General features: G+C 38.8%; 1 long non-coding RNA gene across 3 annotated transcripts; it reads left to right on the top strand.

The window, feature by feature from the left end:
- Positions 1 to 121: 121 nt before the first annotated feature.
- Positions 122 to 26,766, top strand: LOC308195091. 3 transcript variants are annotated; one of them, XR_013951259.1, is made up of 8 exons: positions 122 to 262; positions 2,636 to 2,674; positions 3,232 to 3,352; positions 3,533 to 3,604; positions 12,934 to 13,048; positions 13,152 to 13,338; positions 22,287 to 22,517; positions 23,560 to 26,766. It is a non-coding gene; the product is annotated as an uncharacterized lncRNA (long non-coding RNA). The 3 variants fall into 3 exon arrangements; XR_013951260.1 differs by lacking the exon at positions 12,934 to 13,048 and having other exon boundaries at positions 23,560 to 26,761; XR_013951261.1 differs by lacking the exons at positions 12,934 to 13,048; positions 13,152 to 13,338; positions 22,287 to 22,517; positions 23,560 to 26,766 and adding an exon at positions 6,295 to 9,970.
- Positions 26,767 to 27,939: the final 1,173 nt, after the last annotated feature.

Genomic DNA, 27,939 nt, shown 5'->3' with positions numbered 1-27,939 from the left:
AGCAAGGATTCACACATTGGGTGTGCATGGCTTATCTAAGCAAGCCATGGATCCAACTCCATTGCACGCAGGTTATGACAAGGAGAGGGTTAAAAGAGAAACCCTCCCCAGGGAGGAAAAGAGGGAAGCCACCTGTAGCCCATCCCTACTGATGGTTCTTTTGAGCAGCCTGAGAAAGCTGCGCCTGCAGGATTACAGAGCAGAGCCAGGAGGAGCTTGGAAGAGGGAGTGTTTGTGCTTTTGTAAGGAATCGTGAAATGAAGTGGGTTTTGTTTGTTTGTTTTTCTTATTTTCTTACTGTCTCTTTTGCTTTTTTCCATGTTGGGAATTTTCTTGAATTTCATCATTTTTACTTCTCTTTATCTCCTTAGAGATTTTTTTTTTTCTTGTAACAGATTAATAGAAAAGAGGATTTTTACCTTTGTAATTTGGACAAGGAGATATTTGAAAGAGGAGTACAACTCTGTAGTCTTGTATGGTGCTTGACTTAAGCTGAGAATGTCTGTAATCTCAGTTATTAAGGTTAGTGTGTCTTTAGGCAGTCCAAACAAAAGAACTGATAAGGCACTGCACTTCAGTAAATCCCTAGGATAGTAGTTTACAAGCATACATTTTGCTCCATGTTCCTTTCTGACAGCTGTAAATAACTGGGTGGATAACAGATAACCTGCTTTTTCTTTACATTTGACTAAGGTCTTAAAAATTACACGTTATGTCTGGCTCTATGCATTGCAGTTCTTTTTTTTTTTATTATTATCTTTACACTCAATCTAACAACTAACTTGGATTAGAATGAAACGTTTAAATTATCTGGAAATGTAGCTGTTATTCAGAGATGTAGATGGGGATGTACCTAGCTACATTTCCCTCGCATTTCTGCCACTCAATGAATGAATTAGATACATCAGAGGCTTGCTTGAAAGTCAGTCCCTTGAAGTACGTCTGAGGAGGGAGAGATGTGTAAGGTTTTCTTTTATTAGACACAGCCTGTACTGCTCCTCAAATGTAAAGTACTGTTAAGGGCTGCTATAGTTATAGTCACCACAGCTGTTTTTCCCCAGTTGGGAGAGAGCTAAATTACCCAAATGCTGTTTGGGTAGGCAAAGTATTAAAAAGGTGAGAAAATGTTTGGCTGTGTTTCACATGGCAAATACTGTTGCCAGTCTAAGACAGAGGACTTCTAAAGGAAGGAAGCTGAACACTTACTAATACTGATTAGGTTTCTAAAAGGATTTAAGAAATCTGTTTATACATGGGCTCGTAGCGATACTTTTTTTTTTTTTGATGTCTGTGGGGAAAAAACAAAGTTTCTTATTTTGATTATTTGGTTATCAAGGTTTGAAAGGTAAACAGACAAGGCACCACACTGCTTCATTCTGCCAGTCAGAAGATTCACAAATAAAGCACAAAGCCACATAGTAAAGAAACAACAGGAGCAGCCTGACTTTGAATGAGATCAAAAATTTATTTGTGGCTCTCCGTTTAGGCAGGAGACTTTGGGTGTGCTTGGGCAATGTTTCTGCTGGGCAGAGCAAGGCAGCAGAAAGCCGCTCTGCAGTGCCTGCTGCATAGCTATCTGTCTGGCTGCCTGCCTCCCACTTCCACCAGCCTGCTGGGTTTTAAAAACAGAGGTGCTGGAGCGCTGCAGAGCTGAAATGGCCAAGGGGCATGTGGCTTGCAGAAATAACACACCCATTATAAAAACAGGTATAAAAATCCTAGGGTTTGTATTTATAAAGAATATGGGCTAAAGCATGTATTTTACCCAGAAGAGCAAGAGCAGAAATGTGGAGGGTTGCAGGAGGGGAGGCTTGCCTTAGTGTCAGGTTTTTGGTGAGCTCAGAGCATGGCATCGCTTTCTGTCCTAAGTTGAGAGTTGGACAAGCCTCCCAGCACTGCAGGGCACAGGTCTGTGCAGGGGTGACAAGGGGGCAAGCACAGTGTGATTTAGAGAAAACCCTGGAAGTTCAGGGAGGAATGAGAATTCATGGGTGGGTTAGACTACAGAAGAGCCTGATGGTGAGATTTTAAAATAGAGTTGTCTATTTTGTAGACAACTGTGATTTTGTGTTTACAGGTGCTGGAGGCAATTAGACAGCTCTGGTTTTCTCAGAAGGTGGAGTTTCAAGAAGCTGGATGTTTCAATACTCAAAATATCCAAACAATGTGAAATCCTAGCCAATATTGGTGCGATGAGTCACAAATCAATATAAACTGAGGAAGTCCAGGAAAGAGCTTAAGAGCAACATGTACCAGCTCCTTGAAAGCAAATGTCTGTTGTCCCACACAGGCCGCAGAAGGCTCGGCCTTTGATTGCAATTAAACTGAAGACACTCTTCCTACAAACCTAATCCCTCAGATTGTGATTGCTGCTGTGATATGCAAAGGGAAATGTTTTTCCCATATGACTGTGGTCAGAAGCTGATTGTTATTCTGTGAAGCAGAATCTCCCTTTTTTTTATTACATTATTTTTATTTATATTACATTAGTTATCTTTCTCAACTGTAGCACTAAAGCCTGGATGGAAATGCAAGTCATTGACTTGCAAGACCCTTCTACAATGTAAAACATACTCTGTCTATGCTTATCTGTAATATCTCCTTTGTTACATGGTCATGCAATTTGGTCTTTCAGGTAGCATCCTGTTCAGCAGCTCTCCTTTATGAATTTGAGGTAAGCAATAACATGATGAGAACATAATAAATCATCAGCTATGGGAAATGCAGTGTTTGGTAAATAACAGACATAACAATTACATTTTTTTTCGGGGGGGTGGGGGTTGGGGAAGGTGATAGAAGGAAGCTTAGGGCCAGAATACTTTTTAAAATACTGGTTCCATGTCTATTGAGCTCTTAATTAAATCCTGATTCCTTCTAGCCTTATGCATATGTTTAAGTGTCATTGAAGCCAAAGGACTTTTAGAAGACTGTTCAGCATGTGACTGCTAGCATTGCTCAAATTGCTGCTAGAGTTGCTCAAGTTAAACGTGTTAGTAAAGATCTGAAGAATTACATATTTAAATACTTCTGTTGTTCTGTAGGTTTCTTTAGTGTCACGATGAAATGTCTATTCTGTGGGGTATGTGAAACACTACTGAACATACCTTATTCAAATTGACATCTCCCATCTCTGGTAGCGTGTAGATAGGGGAGGGAGTAAATGAAAAATCATAGAATGGCTTGTGTTGGAAGGGACCTTAACGATCATCTAACTCCAACCCCCTTCCATAGGCAGGGATGCCACCCGCTAAATCAGGTTGGCCAAGGCCCCATCCAGCCTGGCCTTGAACACCTCCAGGGATGGGGCAACCACGGCTTCTCTGGGCAGCCTGTGCCAGCGCCTCACCACCCTGTGAGTGAAGAATTTCCTCCTAATGTCTAGTCTAAATCTATCTTCGTTTAGTTTAAGGCCATTCCCCCTAGTCCTATCATTCTCTACCCAAGTAAAGAGTCCTTCTCCATCTTTTTTATGCAACCCCTTTAAGTATTGAAAGGTCACAATGAGAACATTTCTCTACTTTTATTTTTACAGGAACATACTGAGCACCTAAAGAATCCAAGGCTAGCTTGTATAGACTAAACAACAAACAAATGGGAGCTGGAGGTACCACATCATTGATACTTTAGATGTCTGCATTAATAATTGTAAAATTGATAAAACTTTGAAACTAGTAAATGGTTTACATATAGTAATGATACTTTAAGTTTATAATAACTATAAAGTTTAGCTTAGCTTATTTTGCTTCCTTCGTTTACTGTTTTTGCATCCATTATTTAGCCTGTTTGCTGGAAATGATTTGTATGTTTTTAAATCTGATACACGTGTTTTTAATGTGTTGGGAAGATAAAATACTATCTTTTGTCAGTCACATTATGCCCCGCTAGACCTTCTGTTCACAAACAGAGAAGGACTGGAGATGTGGTGGTCGGGAGCTGTCTTGGGCAGAGTGACCACAAAATGGTAGAGTTCTCTATTCTTGGCAAAGTCAGGAAGGGGACCAGTAAAACCGCTGTATTGGGCTTCCGGAGGGCTGACTTTGAGCTGTTCAGGACACTGGTTGGCAGAGTCCCTTGGGAGGTGGTTCTGAAGGGCAGAGGAGTCCAGGAAGGCTGGGCACTCTTCAAGAAGGAAATCTTAATGGCTCAGGAGCGGTGTGTCCCCACATGTCCAAAAACGAGCTGGCGTGGAAGAAGACCAGTCTGGCTGAACAGAGAGTTGTGGCTCGAGCTTAGGAGAAAAAAGAGGGTTTATAATCTTTGGAGAAGAGGGCGGGCCACTCAGGAGGACTATAAGGATGTTGCGAGGCTGTACAGGGACAAAATTATAAAGGCCAAAGCTCATCTGGAGCTCTATCTGGCTACTGCCGTTAAAGATAACAAAAAACGTTTTTACAAATACATCAACACAAAAAAGGAGGACTAAGGAGAATCTCCATCCTTTACTGGATGCAGGGGGAAACTTAGTTACAAAAGATGAGGAAAAGGCTGAGGTGCTTAATGCCTTCTTTGCCTCAGTCTTTAGCGGCAAAACCACTTGTTCTCTGGATACCCAGTACCCTGAGCTGGTGGAAGAGGATGGGGAGCAGGATGTGGCCCTCACTATCCATGAGGAAATGGTTGGCGACCTGCTACAGCACTTGGATGTACGCAAGTCAATGGGGCTGGATGGGATCCACCCGAGGGTACTGAGCGAACTGGCGGAGGAGCTGGCCAAGCTGCTATCCATCATTTATCAGCAGTCCTGGCTATCAGGGGAGGTCCCAGTTGACTGGCGGCTAGCAAACGTGATGCCCATCTACAAGAAGGGCCGGAGGGTAGACCCAGGGAACTGTAGGCCTGTTAGTTTGACCTCAGTGCCAGGGAAGCTCATGGAGCAGATTATCTTGAGTGTCATCATGCGGCACTTACCGGGCAACCAGGCAATCAGGCCCAGTCAGTATGAGTTTATGAATGGCAGGTCCTGCTTGACGAACCTGATCTCCTTCTATGACAAAGTGACACGCTTAGTGGATGAGGGAAAGGCTGTGGATGTGGTCTACCTTGACTTCAGTAAGGCTTTTGATACTGTTTCCCACAACATTCTCCTCAAGAAACTGGCTGCTCGTGGCTTGGACTGGCATACGCTTCGTTGGGTTAAAAACTGGCTGGATAGCCGGGCCCAAAGAGTTGTGGTGAATGGAGTCAAATCCAGTTGGAGGCTGGTCACTAGTGGAGTCCTCCAGGGCTCAGTACTGGGGCCAGTCCTCTTCAATATCTTTATTGATGATCTGGATGAGGGGATTGAGTACACCCTCAGTAAGTTTGCAGATGACACCAAGTTAGGTGCGTGTGTCGATCTGCTCGAGGGTAGGAAGGCTCTGCAGGAGGATCTGGATAGGCTGAACCGAAGGGCTGAGGCCAGCTATTTGAAGTTCAACAAGGCCAAGTGCCGGGTCCTGCACCTGGGGCGCAACAACCCCAAGCAGCGCTACAGGCTGGGAGATGAGTGGCTGGAAAGCTGCCTGGCAGAGAAGGACCCGGGAGTACTGGTTGATAGTTGGCTGAATATGAGCCAGCAGTGTGCTCAGGTGGCCAAGAAGGCCAACAGCATCCTGGCTTGTATGGTGTGGCCAGCAGGTCTAGGGAAGTGATTGTCCCCCTGTACTTGGCTCTGGTGAGGCCGCACCTCGAGTACTGTGTTCAGTTTTGGGCCCCTCAGTGCAAGAAGGACATGGAGGTGCTTGAGAGAGTCCAGAGGAGGGCAACGAAGCTGGTGAGGGGCCTGGAGAACAAGTCTCATGAGGAGCGGCTGAGGGAGCTGGGGTTGTTCAGCCTGGAGAAGAGGAGGCTCAGGGGAGACCTCATCACTCTCTATAGGTACCTTAAAGGAGGCTGTAGCGAGGTAGGGGTTGGTCTGTTCTCCCACGTGCCTGGTGACAGGACGAGGTGGAATGGGCTAAAGTTGCGCCAGGGGAGGTTTAGGTTGGATGTTAGGAAGAACTTCTTTACTGAAAGGGTTGTTAGACATTGGAATGGGCTGCCCAGGGAAGTGGCTGAGTCACCATCCCTGGAGGTCTTTAAGAGACATTTAGATGTTGAACTTAGTGATATGGTTTAGTGGAGGACTTGTTAGTGTTAGGTCAGAGGTTGGACTAGGTGATCTTGGAGGTCTCTTCCAACCTAGACAATTCTGTGATTAGAGGCTGTGGCCAAATCACATACAACCTTGCAGAGAAAAAATGAGTTCCCTGTTATCCTAGGGATATGGAATCCTCTTGTTGTTATTACTTTACGCCTTGTTATTTTTGGTTTCAGCTTCTGTACAAACATCTACCTTTTCTTCCTCTCAATCTCCTCCTGGAGGAATCATGACTGTTGGAACTTTTCATTTTTCTGAAGCCTTTGATAGACTTTAGAGAGAATGCAGGCAAAGAAAGACCTGAGGATGAAGCAAAGATCATTATGTGAATGAAGAAACAGTATTGTCTTCTAAACCAGAGAGAGCACTCTGAATGCAATACCATTTTTTCTGAATTGTATCGGGTATTTTACTAAGGATATTTGCATGCTATGTGCTCTTGCTCAAACACTATTGCAGGTACTTCAGATGTTCATGCAACAAATGTGCAACTAAATCATGACTAATTTGAAGGAAATATGCTTGACTGACTCAAAGTGCAAAAACATCTTTTACTGGTTCCCATGCAAGCAAGAATGTCATGTTTTTTGACTCTGAATCTGCATGTGTTTTTGTATTTGTTTGCTTATTTGGGTCAAATGCTCCTATGCATCAACATGAAACTACAACACTAAGGGATCAGGATCAGCTGTATACAGGGAAAATACCCTGGATTTGGGCCTCATCAGAACTCATTGGCATGTTAGTTGAGCTTAGGCAATTCCATTTATCTCATCCAGCTGCCTTCAATACTGCCTGCTTTTTCTCTTTCTGATAGCATTTCTTCAGGCCATGGATATTCTTGCTGTCAATACGAGCTGGTTAGCATCGCTAAGGACTCTGAAATATAAATAACATTCATGTCTGTGCTGAAGCCTTGTAGACTTCACTGGATACCTGTAAAATTGCAAAGTTTATCTGCATTTCTGCATTGCTCTAATAACGAGCTAGTAGCTTCTTACGTCATGAAAGAATGTATTCACTGTGATTTTTAAATTTAAAATATTTTACCAGGCAAGTCTTTCAAGACTGATTTTTCTTTCTTTCCTTCTTTTTTCTTTTTTTTCTCTTTTCTTAAATAGTGTATTGGGAAAACAATGTTTTATAACCTTGGTACATAATTTCCTAAACAGTATATTCATAGGACAAATGCCAATAAGCCAGAATGTTACATAAACAAGAATGCTATAAATTGTGTGGACTATTTACATAAAAACTTCAGTTTGAGAATGCATACAATAACTCATTTTAAAGTATTTTACAGCATATTCAGTAGGAAAGAGAAAGGTAACAAAGAAAAACTCCTTTTATAACTCAAAAGTTTAGTAAGCAAGGTTTATTGGATGGTCAGTCAAATTCTGTGTAGTCTTGAACCCTAAAGTTACTACAGCTGTAGTGATTTGATAGAGAGATTGTTCATGTATCATAAGCTAGTAACACTAATTGACAAGTTGTTCTTGTCACTATAAACAGATGTTTATGGGTTAAACTCCAGTGACTAGAGGAAGTAATTTTGTAGCGTATCAGGTATTTCTTGATTAATATTAGTGGAGTTATATACATACATTAGAAGGGAAGAAAAATTTTTTTTGACTAAGCTCAGCTCTCTGCTACTAATGTTTCTAAAGTTTGACAGAGTTGGACAGCAATGAACTCAGATCCAAAGACTGTCTCCCTTGCTCTCATGAGTTATGCAGCTACATAGAAATGTTTTATGAACCTTTTTATCTACAAAAATGCTTCCCATTTCTAGCTACCAATGCCTTTCTTTCAGTTTGCATATTCCTGAGAAGTTAACTAAAGAGGTCTGGTGTAAGGATTTCAGCTGTGTGACTTAACACTGCTGCTCCTCAAAACTTTGGTGTAAATCTGAAGAGCAAGGCTGCTTATAGAACAAATTAATTATGTGTCTGTCTGCCTGTGTAACTAGAAAGTGTAAGTAACACATCAGGAAGCTGGCAGAGCTGTGTAGCATCTTATTTTATCTCTGTCTTGTTCTTTCCAGAGTCAGAGCTCCAACAGTTTATCATCTGTTTTCTTTCACCTGACATAACAGGTTTAAGCCCATTACAATAAAACAAGTACAGCTGTGATCTAGTCAAACCTACTATGTTGGGAGGAGAGAGAAACAGTTTTTATTACAGCACTTTCATTTATGATGAAATCTTCAAAACTTGTGATATCTAATGGTTTGTGACAGTCATTTTTCTTCAGCAGTGTGGCCACATCAACCCAAGAAAATGAGAGTCTAAATGATACAGCTGGCCACGCTGCTTGAATGTTCTTGAAGGGAGGGAAATGCCATCTTATTTCCCTGTTCTATATTATAGTTTTTATTCCCTCTATCTTTGCTTAACCTGAATAAACTTTAAAAACTGCAAAAGCAATATTCTACCATTTCTAAGCAATTCTAGTGTTAATGAAGTGGTTTGAAGTTTGACTATATAACTTGGAAAGAAAATATACTCCAGAGGGCAATATCTCAATTCATTTTTTTTGCATGTAAATTATGCTGCAATGCTTGTGAATAGCACTTCAAACAAATAGGGGTTGAAAGAATTATGATATTCAGAAACATGTTTTTGCCTAGCTCTTTAAAAAGAGAGTTTTGTATTCTTTTTCTCCTGTCAAGTTTATCAGAAAGAAGTACACAAATATACTAGCACATACATAAAGCTAACATTTATACAGGTGAATCTACATCTGTTTTGTGCAACAGGAGGGATTTTTTTTATTGTATGTAAATATGTACGTAATGAGAGTGAAATTAACAAATTGTTTTGAACATGTGACTGACTAAAAACTGTTGTTTATATGTTTGCACAGATCTATTTTGATTCTGGGAGTGTTTAGGTTTATGTCAAGCTCTCTGGAGAACTCCTGAGAGCTGATTCCTGCTGAAGGCATGTATAGCAAGGAAAAGGCAAACAAACTCCAGAGAGACACTTTTTCTAATGTTAGACAGAACTGATGGTCTAGTGATCCTTCATCACATTTTTCTTCTAAAATGAATCCTAGTTTTGGCCACTCTTTAGTGGCGTGCCATCTTGATTTAATGTACAAAATGCTTGATCTCCTGGATATGACCATAAACCTTAGTTTAAGGTTTTAAATTTTATCTCAGTAATAAGCACCTACATTTCATTACAAGTAAATGGGACTGCCTGACTATAAATCACTGCAATTATTTTTGCTTCCTCAGTAGATGAGTAGACTTCAGCTTCTCCACAATGCTCAAGTGCAGGGATAAGACCAGAGAGAAAACTGTTGACTTGAGTCTCAGATATAAATACAAAGCCATGCTCTTAAGGACAAACTTTAGTCAGTGTTAATCCAAATTTAAATTTAAGTCTGGCTTTGGCCAGCACTTCAATGTGGTTTTAAGTATAGCAGTCATAAATAAAATTCCAGAGGAACAAATCACTTTGAATGACATCTCTCCTAGTTTATTCCCTGAAGTTCATTGTCCCAGCTCTGATGAAATATGACCTCTTCTCACAGGCTGATATGTTTCTTTTAAAGTGGTAAGCATACATAGGCACAGCTGTACTTAATTAGATTCCCATTGGCACACCTTGCTGTGCAATGTCTGAACCTTGGCTGGGGTGAAACTTTCCAGTATTGGCAGCCTCAATGGAGGATGTCCTCACAGAGGAGGACATCTATGCTTGATTTACCATATTTCTGCATTTGCTTTTCTTCTGGGCTACATGTTCTTTGTCCAAGATTTCTCAGTGTTTTACAGCTGTGTCAGTTAGTCTAATAAAAAGACATTGCATCTCCTTATTAACGATTCCTCTACTACGCCCTTCAACTGTTACAGCTGCAGCAACATGACTGCTGTTAAAATGTTTGTATTCATATCTCTTATTGTTACCAGTTTTTCCATGAAAGGAACTAGATCTTACTCTAAGTATCTTTTTCTTCAGGAAAATAGTAATTCTGTGGATACACAGTACCTTCATTTTTATTTTATGTAGATTTAATTTTTTTTTTTTACCCTTTTAGGGAAGATTAATGAATTTCTTACTAATTTATCTAAGCAAAAGCAACTCTTCTTTTTGAAGAGTTTTTTTTTGTCTGTTTCTTCCTTGATGAGTACTAGTTGATATTGAAATGGCCCTCATAAAACCCTAGCAAAAAACTATTATGTTTTTATAATGCTCACAGAATGCTTGTGCTAAGCAGGCAAAGACAGATAAATCTTTGCTCTGCTACTCAGTAGCTACATTAAGAAAGCCAACTGAAGGTGCCAGGTTTTTGGCAGCAGCTTCTCTAGATACTGAGACTTTTAGTTTATCATCTTCAGAGTGAAGGTTTTGTTAAACTCCAGAACACCTGATGCTAGTACTTTATCCTCATTACATCCATGTAACTAATAATATTTTAGCTCCTCCTTCTCACGTAGTTTTCATTTCTAGAGCTCTCTCTCCTTTTAAGGTAACAACTTTTTTTTTTTGTCCTATTTGCATTTTTTATTTAAAGACTCAATAAATCAGATCTGATTCATGTTGAAACACCTAAAGGGAACAATAGAAGTACTTGCATATATTCTTCTTTCTCCTCCTCCGTGAGATCTATATACTCACATTTAGCAAATTCCATTTCTTAATATTGCTGTTAGTTCAAGTGAACTTGATTGGAATATTCAAGCAATTAAACTTACACAGTGCTTATATGTTTGGAGGCTTCAGATTCCAAAGTAAAACCTCACCTTAAGTAAATAACTTCAAAGACAAAGATCTTCCATGGGCATTGGTCATATGCTTCTCACAGATAGTGCTTCTCACTGTTTTCAAATGGATTTGTTTGTCTTGACCACATTCTCCTTTTTTTTTTTTTCTCCAGAAGTGCACGTACATGAGCAAAGGGTGCATGATGTTAAGAACAAAAAAAAAAAAAAAAAGGAAAAAACGAAATTCCTGTCTAGTTGTAACTCAATACCATCCCAAGATTCTTAATATTTATAGAATGATCTGTATTTATGGAGTACTTCACCAATTAAACAACTCCAAATATAATATATTGAGTTAAACAACAATATTAAAAAGATAACTTTTGCATGTGCTTTTATTGCTATGCTTAGGCACTCCAGCATGACGCTCAACAAATTGACTTATTCTTTCAGCTTCCTCTCCCTGTTTTGTTTTTTTTTTAAAATCTTACTAATCTTACTAATACTATCCATCTATTTCAAAAAGAAATTTTATCCCAGTCCTATTAATTACTTAATAATATAGTTATGAAATCAAAGCAATGGGTGGTCTACTGAATTAAAATCAGAATTCCAGGTAAAAGAAATGAGTCAGAAATTCTTTAAAACAAATGAGAAGCTCTACAAATTTAAAACTTACAAGAGGGTTTACTATAATATTTTTTAAAGGTAGCAGATATTCTCTCTGCTCCAGATATCCTAAAAGAATCTGAAGTAACAACTTTGCCATTGCAAGGCAGAGCTCATGTTTACAAAATGTGGTCTGGTGAGTGCAGGGGTTACTAACAGAGCTTCAGATGGTGGTACATTTTGGGGCATGTGGAGCAATTTAATCTCCGCTTATGTCAGCAAACCTGCTACCTACCTCCTCTGGTTGGCTGAACTCTGAGTTTTATCCGCCTTGATGTCATGGTGGGGCTGTTCAGCATGCTGAAATGACTTTCTGCTCCTACAGTGATATGAAAAACTTGAGGAGGGATCCAAGCACAAGAGGTGATACATATTGACTATATGTCACCACTATGGCAACCAAACATTTGGTAATATGAATGTTCAATGTATTTTCATATATATCAGAGATTTGCTTGAATTCTCATACATAACACCAAAGATACCATAAACAGACTTTCTTAGTTTGGCTACGATTTCAGATTTATACTTTCATGTATTTACTGTTAAAGAATATAGCTCTTCTACTAAAAAGACTTCTATCACACTTTGGGATTGTCAGCAAAGAGCAAGTTAGGTGGCATTTCTTACTTGCACAAAAAGAGAAACAGCAGTAAGTTGCAAGACTGTACTTTCTTATCACACTTTGCAGTGAGGAAAGAATAGATCAGTATGTTAGGTTATTATTTAGCTGTGGTGTGACTGATGATTGACTGCTGTTGCTTCTTGTAAGGCTGTGAAGGTTTCCAAGTCTGCACAAATAACGCCAGAACAAAACCAAGTCAGCTGGCTGGAGGGAAAGGTATTACAAACAATTTTGAATGATTAAATGGCTTAATAAAAAAAGAGTTAAATACAATTATTATTTGTCTTTTTTGCTTTCAAGACCATGCTAACAGAGCCTCTCAGCCTCTGTCATACTAACTGTAGTCACAAAGTAGCCATACACAGAAGGGATCTTATTTCAACTAGGCTGGACTATAATTCAATAAAAAAAGAGACAAGCTTTGAATTTTTGGTATTCCATGCAAGCCTCCTATAATATGTATTTTTCAGTGGCTTGCTCTCACCTCACCTCAGGGTTTCTCCTTTTAATTTCTTCCCTCCCCCTTTCTGGTCTCATTATCAAGACTAGTTGTATAGATACTATATTCCTACCTGCACTATTGGGACCTGTAGAAAAACAGAGCTAAATATATAGCATAAGTATCATGTTTAAACATACCCTGTGATTTAACATAACATTTTATTTTCTTCTCATACTTGATCAGGTTTTAGTTTTAATGTAGACACCTGACTTATTTATGTATTAATAACGTTACTGCATTTTGGTGAGAAATGCACTGTGACTTTGCAATCTTTCCAACAAACTCATCTTCCTTTTCTCTGAGAGACTGTGCCTTCCTACCCACCCAACATGACCAGTGACAGATGTACAGTGGTTTGAGCACACGAGGGTCACAGCAATGGGAATCTGGACACCTCATCACTGCTTCAGTTCACAGCTGGTAGTTACAGATGCTCAATGTAATCTCCTGGTGTGATAATCAGTGTTATCTTTGGTGATGGCATTCAGCAAGACATTGCTTTTCTTCCTCTTACTCCTGCCAGCTCAAAGAAGGAAGGAGGCATCCGGGAGAAGACACAATGAAGTATGCCTAGAGAGACAGACAAGAAATTGCGATAGAAGAACCAGATATTTCCACTCCTACTTGCTGCTTCCTAGCTATCCTCCAACACCACATCTTGCAAGGAGGGTGCTGCTCCGTGTGAACTGAGGCTGTGTCTACACTAACTGGTAAGGCTGCGCCTGTTTCCTCAGACACATAAGCAGGGGACATACGTGGGTAGTGATCTAATTTTGTGTGGCATTGGTTCACTGCAAAGGATTGTGTCAGATCAGTTTGGACATATTCCTGGGTTCCCTACAGCCTTAGAGACAGTTTCATTCCAACAGATCCCCAGGTGCCCTGGCTTTCAGCCTTGCCCTTCAGTCAGATGAAGTGCTGGTTTAAATGCCCATATTGTTCAGACAGCATGTTACTTTCTCCTCTACCCCTGTTCCTCATGTGGGTTGCTTCACTCATTTGGTATGGGTGCTGAATGTAATGACCTGTTGAAGGTCTTAGACTATTAATCTTGGGATGGCTAAGTGAGCAGCACTTGGCTGATAATTTATTTAACTGGTCTGCCAGCCACCCAAAATTGTCCTCTGGTGCAATTAATTTGTTGAAAAGAAGACATCTCTTTATGATTTTTAAAGTGCCTTGGGTACCACATGGGTCTTGAGCAAGCTTCTGAACATGGCGTCACAGAAGATGTATATGACTAGCAAAATTAACAGTGTTCAGCTGCAACATTTTTGAATCTCTTTAATCAGAATCATTGGAAAAAGATGCAACAAATTCACTGTGGAGGGGTGCATTTATATACATTATCTCAAGTATTTTAGCAGAGAAAACTCTAAGCTCAGACTGTTACGAACAACCTAATTCAGCAGGGCACGTGATATTCATGAGGAACAGATAAAAGAAAAGATTTAATAGTTTCAGTCTTTGGCAGTATATTTTGTTCCAGTAACCGCACAGAATTTAAGCTGTTTGTGTTGAATTTGAACAAAGCTAAACAGAAGAAAAGAGAGATCATGCTGACTTTCACAGCCAGGCAGAGGAATCCTCTTTGGAAACTTACAAAAGGATGAAATATTCCCTTCCCCAGAATGCTTTCTTTAGGATGAGTAAGCTCCCATTTGTGGGGTTCCTCTGAGGTTGTTCAGAACAAGAAGGTGTCTTTCTTCTTGATCAGTTGAGTGATTGCCAGGTACTGAATGCCAGATACTTAAAGCAAACAAACTTATTAGTATTATTAACAGAGTTATTTAGAATAAATAGTGTAATCTCAGACATGATTCCAACTGTAAACATGCAAACAGGTTTTGTGGTTCCTCCTTGAACATGAGTTTCCTACATGTTGTTTTATAGGCATTTTTCTATGATCTTTTGTGCAAGTATTAGATGAATTCCCAAAGGCTTTTTTTTTTTTTTTTTGGATGCATCTTTTGTCAGGTTTTTAATCAGATTGAGTCTAAGTTATCTGCTTAGCAGAGAGAATAATAATTTGTGAAGGTATCGACACCACTACACTATAACCTGGAGGGTGTATTAGGGTTTGTAGATGCACCAGATTGTAGAGGATGAAAATGTGAGAGAAGTACTCTGAAAAATCAGAAGAAAAATAATAGCTGAGCAATAAGCTTTTGCTGTCTTGAGACACCTTTACTTTGATAGCTGGATGTGGCCAACCACACAGGAAAGAACAGTCTGAGCAGCTCTTTTTCTTGCTTGCTTTGTCTGACTTCTCTGGCTCTGCTGTATGTGTAACAAAATTAACATTTTGTGCGGAAAGGAACGGAGGAGAGGTTTTACAGTAAACCTGTGATTAGCCTACCATGAAAACAGGGGATAAAGCAGGTTCATTCTTGGTCTTTCCTATGCTTCCTATTGGCAACATAGCTATTCTTCCTTGTCAGAGCAGAAAGTCATGAGCCAAGGCAAAGACTCAGGTGAAGGATTTCTAGCAAAGAAAAATGAATTAGTGAACAAATACAATATTCAGTCAAATGTTGGTAAAGAAACATTTTGAGAGCTTGCTAAACTTCTTCTCAGCTCCCAGGCACTTGAAATTAATAACGTTTTAGTATTGGCTGGAAACTGGGGAACTTTTATAAAGATGAAGTAACTAAGAAATGAGGGAAAAGCTCGCATCAGAACATAATGGCATTATAATTTGCACAAGAACATTAGTCAGAGAGGAAATTATTACTAAATGCTACAAAAGAGTCCTATAACAAAGGAATCTTATGGGAGGAAATGTTCAGAGTTTTTTATGGTCTGTTCTCTATTTCAGTGCCTGATGTAACAACTAGCTCTAATGTGCACAGTCAAGGTCATTCAGTAAAAATGGAGCCAGCAGCCATTTGTTCCAACAGTCCTCTATTTCTTCTCAGGTCTTACTGAATTCCTAAAAGATTTTCTTCCCATTGTTTAACAGAGGCTGTGTGAGGTCTAGGAGTTGTCTCCTATTCTTCTTCTTTTTTTTTTTTTTTTAATTGCCGCCTTTATAAATTCTTATTCTCTGTTTTCGTTACCCCTACACACTTCAATTTCTCCCACAGACTCTATGTGTGAATTCTCTATGGCCCAAATGGATAAAAGCTGCAGATGTGCATGCAAATTTTTGTCTTTTTTTCCACTATTTTATGCACCTTCAAAATTTAATTGCCTCTGTTGGAATTTCTCTAGTGTGCTCCAAAACCAGAGTAAGTTTCTCTAACTTAACCTTTCTCAAGCCAAAAAAGCTGGCTAGAAGATATGATGTATTTTGCCTCCTATTTGTTTCTCCACACCTGTGAGGTCTTACAGTATTTTTGTGAGATGTAATATTTGGAGCATAGTTTCAGACAATTCAGCATTATCGTCTTGGTGAGACACACTGAACCTTAAGACTGCATTGCCTGTTTTCACCAAGTAAAACATGAGTCCTTGAATTTCATATTCACGAATTTTATAAAAACTTCCTCTCACTTAGGCTTGTCATTGCTGCTTACTGGAGGCATCTGAACACACCATTATGTCATCTTGAAAACCTGCCAAAGATCCTAAACGCAGACCAGCAGTTGCAAATTTAGCCTGGAGTAGGGCTCTTCCTTTGGTGGGACAAAAGGAGCCAGAAGAGGCTTGAGCACCAAAGCCAGTCCTCTCCTCAGGAAGCTGGAAACATGGCTCTTTGCTCCGCACCCGGAGAGGTGACAGCAGTGAGCCACTATCTGAGGCTACTGGGAACCACACAGGAAAGGGTGAGGAAGTCAGTCAGTCTGAATTTATGCTATCAAAAAGAAGCAATACTTCTGAGCAGTTCAAGATATTTAGACCAAATGAATTAGTCCAAATTCTTTCAAAGAATGTATTACACTGGAGTAACTCTGTTCACTCAGCAAGTATGCATCTTCATTACTAGTTGCAATGATTATAATTTGCCATTGTTTTCCTGATTATTTCCTAATTATAATATAGTCAGAGCTAAATTCAAAAATGGTATTTTCAACATGGAGTTTGGAGTCCTGGTTAGAAAAATAATTAAAACTTTTCAGACTTAGCCAGATCAGCCCAATCTTTAATCCAGAATTTAAAAATAGATAACCCTCTGTTTCATTTTCACTTTACCCTGGAAATGACCATGTAACTAAGGTATCTTCCAAGCTGCTGACATCCTAAACACCTACACATGGAAAATAGGTAGTTTATAAGAGTCTTTTTCCCATCTCTAAAATTAACTACACCTGTTCTTATTCAGGGAAGTGAGTGCCATTAAATCATGAAATTGCTTATGATAAAACCAAAGAAAGTGTGAGTGAAAACATAAACACAATGAAGACTTGGTGGTGCCAAAATTAAACTTATATTACACCAGCTGATAACTAGCTGGAAGTCAGAAATATAATACATTAAAATAAACAGTTTGAGATTAATCTTTAGCTATCTGGCAGAGCATGAATTAAAGCAAATTTCAAACAATGTCAACATCAGTTTAATTTTCTTTCCCTTACACCCTCTTTCATTCCCCAGCTTTATATACATGTTTTTAGTTGAATTGCAAACTAGGGATGGACTTTCAGCTGGTAGCCAGTGGACCCATGCTCACGTGGCCTGGGTTGTCCAGACATCGGGAAGCACAGTATTTTAACAGGAAATTCCCCAAGCCATCTGGAAAAGGAGTGGGATTTTCTGTCATTTGCCAGCCGTACTGCTTTCTGAATAGGTCACTGTGAGACTTTGGAGTTGTTTGGGTTTGCTATTTATCTCAGTTTTTAGGAAAAAAAAAAAGTCATTTGCTGTTTGAAATTCAGGTTTGTCTCAAAGCTCTCACTCCTGTTTATCACCTATGAGAAAGCTTTTTGGTTTTGTTGCAGAGAGCTGCATGCCAAACAAAATTGAGTAGTGTTTGGATTTAATATTAGAGCAAGGGCAGATAATACAGAAAATAAAAAGCACTCCCCTGTTGTGCAAGATATACTTATATGGCTCTGTTCACTTGAAAATCTGTTCTCGTTGATCTTAGTCTGACTCTCGGCAGGGTTTCCTTGGTCAAGGAGGCTAAAATTGATTCAAGACCCAAAGCTCTTCAGCTCAGTGTTGACAAAACCTAGAATCCAATGTTCCTGTGTCAACACGCTCTGACTTTCTTGGATCTTCAAACCACATTTTGCTGTATGACCAAAAATGGAAGGTGGATTGCAATGAGAAACACATGGCTGAGAATGGAATTTCAAACTGGGGAGAAGAAAGGAGGAGGAGGACAGAGATTGAGAGGAAAAGAGCAGAGGAAAGTAGAAAATAAAAAGAGAAATTAAATTTAGGCCCCTCTATTAAGGAGAAGAAAAACAAAGTACTAAGCTCTTCTGGTGACCTTCCATGGGAACCTGATAGAGCTTTGTTTTTATGACTTCTTCGTATTGCATTTATTTCCTTTTACTGTTATTTCTATAATATGTTAGGCTTTAGATTTAGGGATAAACTGGAAAGCTACAAATTTTGATTTACCCACTTTCCAAGGTATTCCAAAAGGGTGTGTGATATGTTTGAAAACAGGAGCAGTATAAAGGCAACAGCAGATTTTTAAATGAAGAAGTTTGGCTATGAATCTGTAGTTCAAGGCTATTCAGAGAAATGTCTGAAACAAAAAACTCATCCAATTAGTTCATAATTAAAGCTAACTGAAGGACAACAACAGCTCTGCTATGTGGCAACTTGTGAGGTCCAGAAATTTGGTTTTGCTCAAATATGGCCTTTTCTACTGGGAATTTAAAAATTTCCACTTTTCATTCTGACATGGAAAAAAGTTTAGGGCTTTTTTGTTTGTTTTTGTAACATACCAATGTATTTTTTTGGGGAAGGGGAACAGATTTTCAGTGAACTGTATTTCATAAGGCTCAGTTGCAAGAAAGGGCAGTGCATGGGCAGGATCGCATCCAGCACCTCCTGATACGTGCAAAGTGCTCCCTTGCACCTAAAGACAGAGTTGGCCCTTTCTGGTGGCAGCTGTGGGATTCCTCGGATGGGTGCCATCAAGCCCACTGTCTCTTTGTGAAGCTCCAAGGCATGGCTGAGGAGTCCTGCTGAGTGGCCATGAGATTCTGGATGTGACCAAACATATGTCAGATTGGTGAAGGTGAAAATGTGTGTGCTGCAAGCCACCAGCCCCATAAGGACATTAGGATCTACCGATCACCCCAAGGAGCTAGGAAACCAGCCAGGTGATGAAATGACTGTGGCTGGAGACAAAGTGGGGTATTGCAGGGAATAGAGTGATGCCCTTTCTAGACACCCAAACAATATCTGCTGTTTATACATAGCTGAGAAAGATCTCATTGTATCTTTTATAGCTGCTGTTATTTTGTGTTAGGTAATCTTATTTTTATCAGGGCCACAGAAACCAGGACATTCTTGGCTGGATTGAGGCATTATGTCTCTTGCTTTAGCTTTCCAGACTGCATCATACAAAGACAAAGGGCAAATATTCACAAATAAGAGAGGCACAGGATTCACACAAAATTCCCTGTTATTAAAAATGACAGTACAGTGAAGATGTTACAATTATGCTGCTTCAGATCTAATAACGCTTGAGAACCCTAATCACGTTCCTTATTTTGGCAAAGTTCCCTGTGGATATCATGGGAACAGTGTCTCAGAGGTAAGATTTCTAATGCAGTAGATCCTGTTGGACTGTGCTTCTAAATATACCATACACCAACCCTGCCATTATCTAAATCAATAACAAAGTTCCCATTGATTTCACTGAGTGGTGATAAATGGGCTGATTATAAGTGATTCTTGGTATATCAGCTAGATTTTAGAAGTAGAAGAGAAAATCTGTTTACTACTGACAGATGCTTCTTCACATGATTTTGACAATCTAAAGAGATTTGTATAAATGTAAAGAGCGTGGTTAAACACTAATGTAAGTGTTGATTGGTGAAAAAAGTTCTAATAGGGAACTGGAATATATCTTTAATGAGTTGTCATTGCTAGATTCAATAAACTCAATAAACTCAATTCAGATTTTGATTTACAACATTAACTTGATACAGAACTGGTCACAGTTATATGAATGCTAACCGTTCTATGCAATTGTATGTCTTGCAGCATTCCACATTTGTTCGCTTTCAAAAACAACAACAAAACTCATCTGTTTTGGACAATCTATTAAATACTGTAAAGTACAGACTGCTTTAAAAATAGCATAAGCTAAACACTGATAGTTTTTAATAAACCAGATTTAAACACTGAGTGAGTTTAATAAAGCAGATACTTAAGACAAACATAATGAAAGGTGAAGGTCTGTTTTCTTTTTATTCCATTTCTTAACCTCTACTCTTCAATCCTCTGTTTGGTTTGGGGTTTAAAATAAATTATTCTCTTAAATGAAGTAATAAGAGAACTAGAGTGAGGAGCCGACCTGTGCAAAGAAATTTATTGCAAAGAAACTAACAGGCAGCGAGAAAAAAAAGTTCCTATATTAACTACAAAACAGTAAGTGCTAAGACTTTAATAACTTTATTGCAATGAAAATGTTTTTCATAGAGTCAAAACAGATTAGTTGCAAAAAAATATATATAATATTTAGTTCTTCCACTTGGAGCCAAATGGTGAAAATTTCAGTTAATCTAAATAGATTTATGGCTCTCTTCATAGTCTGCTCCCTCTGATGATTTGGCACCTTTCTGCTGTAACCAAACACCTTGAGACAGCACTCAGACTAGAGAGAAAGTGATTGCATGTGCCCTGCTGCCTTCTCACAGTCTCATGTCTCTCATCTGTAGCTTCTGATCATCATGGGTCAGTGCGCATGATGCTCTGGCACATCTCTGAGTGTTGGTGTGGAGGAGACATGGGTAAACTGATGCCTCTGCTGTTGCATCCCCCATTGTGGGACTGTGCTTATGTGCTGCCCAGTACCAGCCCCTTGGGAAAGCAGGTCTGGGTGAGGTGCATCAGCAATCAGCAAAACTAGTGGAGGTCCTCTGCAGTGCCATCAAGGACCGTGTCTGCTTAGCAGGACACAATACCTCTCTTAAAAGAGAGCTCCTTAATTGCCTTCTTCCCAGCTTCTACAATTTGGGCAGATGTTTGACTTCAGATTTTATGAAGCTTTGCACCCCCCCCCCCCCCCCAGCCCCGTTTGCATTAGTAATTTTTGGAGCTGCTCCTGAATTTTTGCCAGCACTACCAGGCCTCAGTAAATGCGGAGAATTTTCCCCAAAGCTTCTGTCCATATTGAAAACAGCCTTGCACTCTGAATATTTCAAGCAGAATTGTTTCTGGCAAAAATGCAGTTTCAACATGAAATGAAATAGAAAGGAATAATTTTCAGCTATCATTTTACTGATTCCTGAAAAAAAATACTAAGAGAGACATACACATTAAATCTAGGTTAAACTTACTTGTATGGGAACAATAGTGAAAAGGGTTTATTCACCATATAACAATATTAAAGTATTGTGTAAAGAAGCTCTTTAGAGAAAGGGTATTGTATAGTTATAAAGTCTGTAAACAATTTTATCTTGACAAGTGTTATATGAAGGAAAAGGATAGTTTTGTTTTGTGTACTTGTATATGGATAAGCTCCCACTTACGTTATTTATGATCTTTATGAATTTTTATCAGGAGTGACCTCTTTTTATCACATACTTTGCAAGTTATAATTTGCAACTATTGGATTATAGCACATTAGTACAGTTACAGCACACTTTTAACTGTTTTATTTATTTCTCCAATTTACTTTATATCTAAAGGTGGAACTGAAGATGAAAATGAACTAATGATGACAGTCAACTTAGGGCCACTGGCATTAACAGAAAGAGTTAATTACTCTTCTCAGGTGACTCTGAGAAGCGACTGGAAAAGAAGATGGAAAGATGTGTTTTTTCGCTTTATGGAAAGGAAATTTTACAATTTGAGTTTCTTTTTCAATTTTAAGATTGTTTTGTTGTTAAAACAGTGGATGTAAGAAACAGAGTAACTCTGCTGAAAAATATGTTAGTGAGGTTAACTAACCGAGTTACCCAACACAGTTTTATAATTAATATGTTATTTTTAGACTCTCTTCAGCTTTCTCATATTTAGTCTATTGTCCGGATAAAGCATCCTGTTGAAAACAAATCAACAAATTCCATATGTTCTATATGACATACTCTAAATAATGTCTCCTTTACATGAGTTTAAAAGTTACAGATATATGTAAAAAAAAAAAAAAAAAAGGATTTTTACATCTTTGTCAGTAAGGCAGTCCATATGGCATGAGGGTCTCAGCTGATTTTCTGTTCCTGTAAGTAGGTGTATAACTCCTCTCTTAGATATCTTATTTGGGGTTCAGTGCCTGAGAAAGGCTTAATTCAGTGCCTGAGAAAAAAAGCTTAATCAAGCTTTCAAAACATATAGGCAAAAAAATTGAAAAGTATTCACTTTTATGGTGGTATCAGTACTCTATCTGATCAAAATTTGCATTCTTTCTTCTGCGTGTGGAAAACCATTTGCTATGCTCCTATTTTTAACAATGTGCTCCAAATATCTCTGTATTTTGAGTGGGAACGTGTTTTCTGAGAGACAGCATTATAGTTCCTGACGCATTTCACCTGTTCGCTGTGTTATTCTGAATTCAAGAAAATAATTTACAATTGCTGTTTTCAAGAAACAGAAAAAGAACCTCACTTCAAGAAAGATAAACACACCTGTCAAACTTACGCAAGTAGGACAAGGGATGGCTTTCTTCTTGACACACAAGGCGAAGCACAGATGGACTGCTCCCAGAAAATATAGCCCTGATCAGAGCTGTGAACAAGAAATCAGTGTTCCTTCTCTTTAACACTGTGCTCAGAAGAAAAAGAAAAACTTTAATGTTTTTCCAGCCAAGTTTTGATAGGTAACTCTGGGAAATTCTGGTTTCAAGGCAGCAGTGGTTTGGGGAGTTTTGATTTTTTTTTTTTTTTTTAATAGTTCACTGTGACAAAAATCTTAATGCATTAGGGGGTGGCCCTTTCTGGAGAGGGAAAATTTTTGGAACTGTGAAGATGCAAAAGCCCTGTATAGTGTCACTGCATTGATTCAGACATCACTTCTGACCAGTCTAACTGTGATAACATGCAGAGATGAATTTCAAGTGACTGTTTATACAAGATAATATTGTAGGACATCAGAAGGACATGACACCCTCTTCAGCCATGCATGGTTCCCAGCCTTCCTGTGAGAGCTCGTGTGTCACTTTATGTAAGCCTTGCTGTCTGCTAGGTGGAGCAGTTATTTCTCCCACTGCAGCTGCCACCCCTGAATTGGGCATGGGGCTCATTAAATAACCCCACTCCTCATCCCAAAGTGGTTAACCATTGAGAACACTCAGAGCAGGACCTCAGGGCTCAGTTGGAGGGGATGCAGCATGCAAAACGGGGTGTTCGTTCTTCCTCTGGATATTTAAATATTCCCAGCTGGAACAGGCAAGATATAAATGTCTGCTGTGTCTTCACATTATGGGAATGGGGGAATGCAATGGAAGCCTTGGGCAGATGAATTATGATTGAGCTCATATATCTAGTGCAGAACATGTATTTTGCCCTAATGCTTGTCACATAATTTAATCATTTATTTTTCTGGATTGTTTTTATTTAAATGACTTTTATTTAAGTTTATTCTATCTGGAAGTAGCACAGAAACATTTTCATATTGATTCCCCTGTGGTGACGTATATAACAAATTTTGCACATCATAAATTGTATATCAGTTCAATGAGGGATCCTGACCATTCAGTTTTTGAAGAAGAGGCATTTAGGCTAATGTGATTTAAGTATTATGAATTTATTTCTTGAGGTGTTTTTACATAATATGGTGAAGACAGAGAAGTAATTTTCCTACTAGTTGTACGAGAAATGTGCAGTTTATGATAAAACTTTTTTTTTTTTGCCCTTTTACAGAAACATTTTTACAAAATTACTTTTTAATGCCTTTGTAAAGAACTTGGAAAGCACGGAAATTGATGTTACAAATTCAAACTACTCATAACACTTAACAAATGCATTACACCTCTTGAAGAACTGCTCTGAGTTGCCTGAAGAGCTCCTGGGAAAGAAACAAAGCACCTATTTGCTCCAGCTGTACTTTTCCTTGGTGGTGACACATGGACGTTTTACTCTCACAGATGGACCGTGGCTGGGGAGGTGGTCGAGTATGCAGCTGTGCTGACTTAATGCTGAGCTGTGAGGGTCACACTTTGCAGTTTCCTCCTTGCTGCCAGAGGGACTCATCACCTGGCATACCTCTTGGAGAGAACAGAGGCATCCCAAGGCAGGCTGTCTGTGCACGGATGCTCACCCAGGACTGAGAGCTCCAGTGCCACATTGGCACTATGCCGGGCTCAGGTCGAGCAGCCTGCAATCACAGCTGTACCACTTCCACCTAACACTTGAGTTTGCAGGGTTGTTCTTGTGCTGCACACGTACCTTTTGGTAACCCCGTACGTTTCACTCACCAACATCAGTACATGCGGCTGTCTGCCTCCTTTAGTTTTTCTCTCTGCCTGTCTCCTCCTTCAACTCCATGTTTTCTTTTCTTTTTCTCTTTCTTAGAAAGCTAAGTTTGTGGTGGGCATAATGGAATGAGTTAAAAGGTGCCAAATCAAATTAGTTCACAAATCTGGAAGGAAGCCAGTCAGGAAATAGCAATTGCTTTTATAAGAGAGCATGAGAGAGAGGGAGACGGGGAGGATCTGTCTGCCTGTGTGCATGTGCAAATGGAAACTGTGCCCCAAAACAAAATTAAATGATTATAAATGCTTTGGATCAAAGCTACATATTTGTGAGTGATTTCTAATACTTCTCCCTGGAAAAATCACTTATTTGTTCATAGGAACAGCCAGATGTACAGCACTTATTGGGAAGAGGATTAATTTCTGCACTGGTATTTTGTATATTTAAAAGTTGTGTTGCTATGCTGATCCATGAATGAGCTACCATCTATACCAGTTAACTTGATGTAAAAGTGTATAATAGAAATAAGGTCAATGTATGCAACCTAGTAACTACATAGTAATGGTCTACGTTACTTTAGCTCTCCTCTGAGTTTAGTAATGCAACAGCCATGAGGAAATCTTTCCAGCTACGGCTTGCCTTTACTTTACAAGTTGATCCCATTTCATTTGCTCATGTGACTTCCAGCAAAGTTAAATCTGTGGAGGCTTCCTCTCACTTCATTTTGTCCTGAGCTTAAAATAGTCAAAAACCTTTTATACGTCTTGCAACAGAAGACAGCCATGGTGGCTTTCAACCAATTACATCATGATTATGTGGTAATCTGTGTTTTCTCTGTGTTCAGAAATATTTTTTTTTTTTTGCCACATTTTTTTTTGCCTGTTATGGTAGATTTATGAAAGAAAAAGGGGCACACTTTCTGCTTTGTAATCTGGATATTTTATTATATTAGGGGATTCCCAAAGTTCTCCTAATATATTTTGTGTTGGACTATTGTGGGAAACTCTACAAAGTGGAATACATTTCTTACTTTCTCATGATTACTAATCTCTGAAGAAAAGTCTGGAGTAGCCTCCACCAGCTTATTCTCAGTGCAACACTAAACATCTATATGAGATTATAACTTTTTGGTAAATTTACTGTATTCCTTTAATTCACCATTATCAATGGCATACAATGCATTGGAATATGTTGTTTGAAATATTTAAATTGTGGTTATTAGGCGTGTTTTGAATCATTTGCATATATGTGCTTCTACTGGAGGTCTTCAGAGTTCTTTACAAACACTGACATACATTTTTATTCCACATTTATAAAGTATGTATTGTATAATATGTTACATCATATTTATTAGATGTGTTATACATCTTATATTAGTACACAGTAAAAAAATAAAGCTAGAAACCAGGAGGAACTAAGTAAATGACTTGACAAATCCAGAGAATAACTGTGTGGCCAAGTTAACAACAAAAATCAGGAACTGTGATTCTTGGACTGTTATTCAAAGCAATGAGCAGCTTTCAATTCTATATTAACCTTTTAAAAAGGTTTGTTATTTTGGAGAGGGAATACATAAAAAATTTTAGGAAGTCATTTTCAGTTTCCCAAATCTGAAGTACTTTTGATTGGAAGAACCATATGACAATGGAATCTTTTGAGACTCAGTAAAGATAAAGTAAGTGAATAGATGGGATGAGACAGCATGCCTTTCAAAAGGGGATAGATAGTAGCCCAAACAGGAGGTATCTTGCTGCTCTCCCCTTCCCGTGGTCTTCAGCTTTTAGACTCCTAATGACATTGTACACTGACCATAAAGAAAAGAGAAGGTCACTTTCTTCACGTGAAACTGGAAATGTTTGCTAAGGCTGAGATGAGAGGGAACTCAGACTTTTCTCATCTTTGTTCATACTGTAATGGATTAAGTGACAATTGTCAAGTATATTTGCAGATTATCTCATACCTAAGAGTAGGGATGGGTGAAGGTCACTCAGCTTAGTTCAGATAAAAATCTGAAGTCTCAGAAGCTGAATTCTAGACTGACTGAGCAGTAAAATGCAAACTGTTGAGAAGACAGTTTGCTCTGAAAATAAAGATGGCCCTAAACAAAATTCTGGCAATTCACTGGGTGGATGAGCAGTTGCTCCACTAAAAGAAGTAAGTGCATATTTCAAAAGAGAAATCGCTGCAATATTCAGGAGAGGACCTGAGACTGCTGGGTTCATCTTAAGTCTTGGCTTTCTACTCATGCTTCTCATCACCTTCCTTCTCAGTCACTTTTATTTTTCCTGTGAAGATCACTAATAGAACTAAATGCTTAATAATTTTTTAAAGCCTAACTAAAGCCTCTGGCCTAGCACTCACAATGGCTGTGGCTAAAATCCTTTCATGAATGACTCCAGAGCTCGGAGCATCCCGTACTTAAAGAGGAAAAAGTTATAAAATAGACTGTGTAGCAATATCAAATAAGACAACTTTCAAGTGTTGCGGAACCAAGACTCTCTTAATCTACTTGGTTTTGAAACATCATTTACCTCTTTCACACAGCTGGATGTCCAAATTCTGGGCACTTTGAGGAGTTTTGCTGTAACAGCCCTTTTCCTCACTGACATCAAATGCGCTACTTCAATCACTGTATGGAAAGTGATAAAAGTAATTCATCTGTCTTACATGGTGTACAAAAGGAGCTTGTTTGTCCACAACAAAGTAATATTTTTGAACAGTATTTTGTGTTTCAAGGTACCTTTTCTCCACCATACTGTTGCTTCTATTTAGATGCACTCATCCAAAGCGGCTAGCTGTTTTCCATCCTACACCAGCAGCCTCTGAAGTGTTTCTAAAACAACCAAGTCATGTATTTGAGCATCTTGCTTCAGGTGGATCCTATGTTAAATCAGTCCTCTGAAGATGTCCAACTGGTGAATAAAAATCACGTAAACATATGATGTGTTAAGCATAGTGAATTTCTTATGGTGAAAGAGGCTCCTGAGTTTCTGAGACTGGGAGACAGATTGCATTTCTTTCAAATGAATACTTTAGTTCCTTACTTAAATAGACAATCTTGGGAAAACCTCATATTCTGAGTTTAATTTCAATTAATTATTCATGTGATTATTTTTCTTTCCTAGGTACCACCTTTCTCTATTCCATATTCTGACGATAATTAATATATTTAACATGCGTGTACTCTTGGACCAAGGAAAACACACTCAACAGATAACTTATTTTTTGTATGGCAATCAAATTTCAATAAATATAAAGAATTAATCCATTATACATTTATGCAAGCACAGAAATGCATTTAAGAAAATTCAGCTTCCTTTATGTTTCACACTCTTTAAACTCCAACTTGGCTTTAGTGACTTTTTTTCCCAACTTAAAACCTTGTTTGCCAAGATTGAAACTGAGTGAACTTTTATTGCACAGTTATAAACCATGGGGGAGGGGGGATTATATAATGGAAAAAAGTTGAAATAGCCTTAACTCTAAAAGTGCAAATAGCATACATCACCCATTAGACAAAAAAAGGTCGTCACCAACATTTTCAGTGACACGCCCCTATAATGCTTCAAAATATACCCAGGGTGCATTTCACAGGTGGACTCAGTGAACATATTTAGGGAGTAATGACCAATAGGGAGGGGATTTCCTTACTGCTAATGACTACCTGGGGTGAAAAGTATGGTGAAACTACCAAGCCTGAGCTTCACAAGTCATTAACTGACAGGAAATGCCAAACCTGAAGGTCATCATTACAAACACAAGCTGCGAAAATCCAAAGAAATAAATAAAACTAGTTAATATTTTTAGGTATTGAAAATGTAACTGTGG

Source organism: Anser brachyrhynchus (assembly GCF_964034855.1).
Source record: "Anser brachyrhynchus genome assembly, chromosome: 4".
Lineage (NCBI taxonomy): Eukaryota > Metazoa > Chordata > Aves > Anseriformes > Anatidae > Anser > Anser brachyrhynchus.
Note: the sequence above shows the minus strand (reverse complement) of the source record. Positions and strands in the feature narration are given on the sequence as shown.